Here is a 5736-nt window from a genome sequence, read left to right as displayed (position 1 = left end):
GGTAAGGCATCTGCTCTGGGAGTGCAGTGCTGCCGTAGAACAGTGGGCAACAGCCGGCTCCTTGCAATTCCCGTACTTGCCAGCAAGGGAGGTCCTCACACCACAGCTGGTGCTGTACGGGGTGAGCCAAGGAAATCAGATACCAGCACGTACATTTGCCAAACAGTGGCTCACCCTAGCCGCCATCAAAGACGCCATATGGACCTCCAGAAACTTGCTGGCAAGAAAGCACATGCAGATCCCCCCCGTGGCTGTGATCCGGATGGCCGCAGCAACGGCCCAAACGGCCAGAGCTGCAGGCGGCGGGCCTAGGACACAGCCACAAAGAAGAATCGCCTCTGTGCCCATTCGGACGGAGGAGCCGGAGCCACACAAGGAAAGTTCAAGGCAGCGGCGGCCTGACCCTCCGGGTGAGGTTGGTGGGAAGGAGCTACAGGGTGAGGGTCTCCTCTGAGCGCCTGGACAAGATCCCGAGAGACCAAATCTGTTTGGGCGAGCTGAATGAGTTCCCCTTTGATAGGGACTCACTACACTCCTGCACAACAGTGGACTTGGAGAAGAGCTTTTATTATCCATTTATTTTTTGTGAGTTGTATTTTAACAAATGCGCTCCACTTTGAAGACATTTTAACAGAGACACTCACTGACATGGACAAGCTGAAAACCATTTTATACCTTTAATTTATGACGTTATCTGTAATGCATTTTAAACACTTTTTTTAAATGTTGTTTTACAGAGAACATTTATCTATTTATTGACGTGTTGTATTTTAAAAGGTAACTTGTCCCCTATAAGGGGGCAACATATTAAATGGATTTTTAGCACCGGGACTAGAGACGAGGGGCTTGCTCCGTCCACTCCACGCATCGACCCGGTATTGCAGTGCCTCCGGGGGCGGTGCACCCTTCTCTTTCTCTTTCTCTTTCTTTGTGTAAAACCAAAATACTGACCCAAACGCAGAGGTTCGTCGCTCTGCCGGACGCCGGCCCGAAAAAGGCGCCAGTCGAGGGGGGGCAGCCGCTTTCAGCCAGCTGAAGCCTCAAAGAAGGCAGCGAGATTTGCACTTTTGATTGGCAGACGACGAGGGGATATTTGGGACCGGCATGGCTGTTAAATGTGCCCTGCACTTCCCCTCCCTTTCTCCCACTCGTCATTGAGAGCCCGAGTATTTCGGATGCTCGGTAGCCTGTGTCCAAAAGCCAGGCCTTCATTTCTCCGCAATACGATTGGATAGAGCCTCTCAGAAGGTGGGGAGGGGACACTGCGGCGCCTCCGTAGGCCGGCACGGTTGGCCAACACGGTGAAGGAACCGCAGCGTAGAAAGGATACAAGAAACTAAAACACCTAAAATGAAGTAAGGAAACCTGCTACAACTGCTAAATCGGTGAATAAAACACACTTACCTTCTCGTCTTTGGTCTGGTCAAGGTGGTAGTCCGGCAGAGGACAGGTAGGTACCTCGGGACCAATGAATTCCTTGTTGCAAAAGTTTTTCAACTACGGCAAAGTTGAAATTTTATTCACAAGGAATGAGGTGAATCTCCTCCCAGAAAAGCTGGTGACACAAAACGAAGCCCCAAACCGGCAAAGGTTTTAACCAGAAAGAGGAGGCGATTGCAGTCTTGGCCAAAAGGCCGAGAAGCGATCGGCCACGTTTCCCCTCCCTTTCTCTCACTTGTCATCGAGAGGCTACAAGAGCCCGAGTCGTTCGGTAGCCTCTGTCCAAAAGCCAGGCCTTCGTCTCTCCGCAGCCCGATTGGATAGAGCCTGCCACGACCTGGGGAGGGGTAGGGAAACGGGCGTGGCCTGGTACTTGGGACTCGAGAGGCAGAGTGAGGCTTACCGTGAGGGTAGTGACCGGGACGACTAGGCTCGTCAGCGGCTCTGGAGGAGGGGCCCGTACTTACTCGGGTTTCTCTTCATAACGTACAAGTCTTTCGCCTTTTACTAAAGACTTCCGTGGAGAGGGACGCCAATGAGTTAAAACTATTTTTGGCAGGCCCTCGCCGAGGTGGCTGTTAGCTCATAAAGTCCACAAAAGGAGCTTTACACACTCGCTTAGGCTTGAGAAGCAAAAGAGTACTGTTCAGAGAAATATGGCTGTATCGAATTGGTATTGTTTGTGTAAAGGTGAGATCTGGTGAAACACTCTGTCCTGTGACTGATCTGTGTAAAACAACAGAAAGTGAGTTAAATTTGACTCCAAAGTCCAACAGGTCACTGGAAGCCATCAACTCAGTGTGTACAGGCTAAAACAGCCTGCTTCTACCTTTTAGAGGCTTTCATGTAGAAATCTCTGAGTTGAGCTCCAAATGGCTTCAAACTTACCGAGAAGACTTACAGACACAACACCATCAAGAATCTTGAATCTCAACCTTCTGCCGCCTTTCCCAAGCTAGTTTCTTTCAGGGGCCAAATCACAACAGCTCAAATCAGCGTCCCACACCCATCATACAGTTGTATTTGGTATTAAAACTCCATTTAGAACTTATTAGGTGGTTGTTAGCTCATAAAATCCACAAAAGGAGCTTTACACACTCGCTTAGGCTTAAGAAGCAAAAGAGTACTGTTCAGAGAAATATGGCTGTCTGAAATTGGTATTGTTTGCTGTAAAGGTGAGATCTGGTGAAACACTCTGTCCTGTGACTGATCTGTGTAAAACAACAGAAAGTGAGTTAAATTTGACTCCAAACTACAACAGGTCACTGGAAGCCATCAACTCAGTGTGTACAGGCTAAAACAGCCTGCTTCTACCTTTTAGAGGCTTTCATGTAGAAATCTCTACATGAGTCCTGTTCAGTCAAATATGGCTGTTTGAAATTGGTATTGTTTTTTGTAAAGGTGAGATCTGGTGAAACACTCTGTCCTGTGACTGATCTGTGTAAAACAACAGAAAGTGAGTTAAATTTGACTCCAAAGTCCAACAGGTCACTGGAAGCCATCAACTCAGTGTGTACAGGCTAAAACAGCCTGCTTCTACCTTTTAGAGGCTTTCATGTAGAAATCTCTGAGTTGAGCTCCAAATGGCTTCAAACTTAACGAGAAGTCTACAGAGACAACACCTTCAAGAATCTTGAATCTCAACCTTCTGCCACCTTTCCCAAGCTAGTTTCTTTCAGGGGCCACATAGGGGCCCCAAATCACAACAGCTCAAATCAGCGTCCCACACCCATCATACAGTTGTATTTTGGTATTAAAACTCCATTTAGAACTTATTAGGTGGTTGTTAGCTCATAAAATCCACAAAAGGAGCTTTACACACTCGCTTAGGCTTAAGAAGCAAAAGAGTACTGTTCAGAGAAATATGGCTGTATGAAATTGGTATTGTTTGCTGTAAAGGTGAGATCTGGTGAAACACTCTGTCCTGTGACTGATCTGTGTAAAACAACAGAAAGTGAGTTAAATTTGACTCCAAAGTCCAACAGGTCAATGGAAGCCATCAGCTCAATGTGTACAGGCTAAAACAGCCTGCTTCTACCTTTTAGAGGCTTTCATGTAGAAATCTCTACATGAGTCCTGTTCAGTGAAATATGGCTGTTTGAAATTGGTATTGTTTTTTGTAAAGGTGAGATGTGGTGAAACACTCTGTCCTGTGACTGATCTGTGTAAAACAACAGAAAGTGAGTTAAATTTGACTCCAAAGTACAACAGGTCACTGGAAGCCATCAACTCAGTGTGTACAGGCTAAAACAGCCTGCTTCTACCTTTTAGAGGCTTTCATGTAGAAATCTCTGAGTTGAGCTCCAAATGGCTTCAAACTTACCGAGAAGTCTTACAGAGACAACACCATCAAGAATCTTGAATCTCAACCTTCTGCCGCCTTTCCCAAGCTAGTTTCTTTCAGGGCCACATAGGGGCCCCAAATCACAACAGCTCAAATCAGCGTCCCACACCCATCATACAGTTGTATTTTGGTATTAAAACTCCATTTAGAACTTATTAGGTGGTTGTTAGCTCATAAAATCCACAAAAGGAGCTTTACACACTCGCTTAGGCTTAAGAAGCAAAAGAGTACTGTTCAGAGAAATATGGCTGTATGAAATTGGTATTGTTTGCTGTAAAGGTGAGATCTGGTGAAACACTCTGTCCTGTGACTGATCTGTGTAAAACAACAGAAAGTGAGTTAAATTTGACTCCAAAGTCCAACAGGTCACTGGAAGCCATCAACTCAGTGTGTACAGGCTAAAACAGCCTGCTTCTACCTTTTAGAGGCTTTCATGTAGAAATCTGAGTTGAGCTCCAAATGGCTTCAAACTTTACCGAGAAGACTTACAGACACAACACCATCAAGAATCTTGAATCTCAACCTTCTGCCGCCTTTCCCAAGCTAGTTTCTTTCAGGGGCCAAATCACAACAGCTCAAATCAGCGTCCCACACCCATCATACAGTTGTATTTTGGTATTAAAACTCCATTTAGAACTTATTAGGTGGTTGTTAGCTCATAAAATCCACAAAAGGAGCTTTACACACTCGCTTAGGCTTAAGAAGCAAAAGAGTACTGTTCAGAGAAATATGGCTGTATGAAATTGGTATTGTTTGCTGTAAAGATGAGATCTGGTGAAACACTCTGTCCTGTGACTGATCTGTGTAAAACAACAGAAAGTGAGTTAAATTTGACTCCAAAGTCCAACAGGTCACTGGAAGCCATCAACTCAGTGTGTACAGGCTAAAACAGCCTGCTTCTACCTTTTAGAGGCTTTCATGTAGAAATCTCTACATGAGTCCTGTTCAGAGAAATATGGCTGTATGAAATTGGTATTGTTTGATGTAAAGTTGAGATCTGGTGAAACACTCTGTCCTGTGACTGATCTGTGTAAAACAACAGAAAGTGAGTTAAATTTGACTCCAAAGTCCAACAGGTCACTGGAAGCCATCAACTCAGTGTGTACAGGCTAAAACAGCCTGCTTCTACCTTTTAGAGGCTTTCATGTAGAAATCTCTGAGTTGAGCTCCAAATGGCTTCAAACTTACCGAGAAGACTTACAGAGACAACACCATCAAGAATCTTGAATCTCAACCTTCTGCCGCCTTTCCCAAGCTAGTTTCTTTCAGGGGCCACATAGGGGCCCCAAATCACAACAGCTCAAATCAGCGTCCCACACCATCATACAGTTGTATTTTGGTATTAAAACTCCATTTAGAACTTATTAGGTGGCAGTTAGCTCATAAAGTCCACAAAAGGAGCTTTACACGCTCGCTTAGGCTTGAGAAGCAAAAGAGTACTGTTCAGAGAAATATGTTGTATGGAATTGGTATTTTTGTTGTAAAGGTGAGATCTGGTGAAACACTCTGTCCTGTGACTGATCTGTGTAAAACAACAGAAAGTGAGTTAAATTTGACTCCAAAGTCCAACAGGTCACTGGAAGCCATCAACTCAGTGTGTACAGGCTAAAACAGCCTGCTTCTACCTTTTAGAGGCTTTCATGTAGAAATCTCTGAGTTGAGCTCCAAATGGCTTCAAACTTACCGAGAAGTCTTACAGAGACAACACCATCAAGAATCTTGAATCTCAACCTTCTGCCGCCTTTCCCAAGCTAGTTTCTTTCAGGGGCCACATAGGGGCCCCAAATCACAACAGCTCAAATCAGCGTCCCACACCCATCAAACAGTTGTATTTTGGTATTAAAACTCCATTTAGAACTTATTAGGTGGTTGTTAGCTCATAAAGTCCACAAAAGGAGCTTTACACACTTGCTTAGGCTTAAGAAGCAAAAGAGTACTGTTCAGAGAAATAT

General features: G+C 45.0%; 2 non-coding genes across 2 annotated transcripts; both read left to right on the top strand.

Moving 5' to 3' along the window:
- Nucleotides 1-714: 714 nt before the first annotated feature.
- On the top strand, nt 715-909 carry LOC119896636. The gene has a single exon (XR_005443255.1). It is a non-coding gene; the product is annotated as a U2 spliceosomal RNA (small nuclear RNA).
- A 994-nt stretch (nt 910-1903) lies between these two features.
- On the top strand, nt 1904-2018 carry LOC119896639. The gene has a single exon (XR_005443257.1). It is a non-coding gene; the product is annotated as a U5 spliceosomal RNA (small nuclear RNA).
- Nucleotides 2019-5736: the final 3718 nt, after the last annotated feature.

This window comes from Micropterus salmoides, unplaced genomic scaffold, assembly GCF_014851395.1.
Source record: "Micropterus salmoides isolate LMB-PRFRI ecotype aquatic unplaced genomic scaffold, ASM1485139v1 Ms_hic_scaffold_10, whole genome shotgun sequence".
Lineage (NCBI taxonomy): Eukaryota > Metazoa > Chordata > Actinopteri > Centrarchiformes > Centrarchidae > Micropterus > Micropterus salmoides.
Note: the sequence above shows the minus strand (reverse complement) of the source record. Positions and strands in the feature narration are given on the sequence as shown.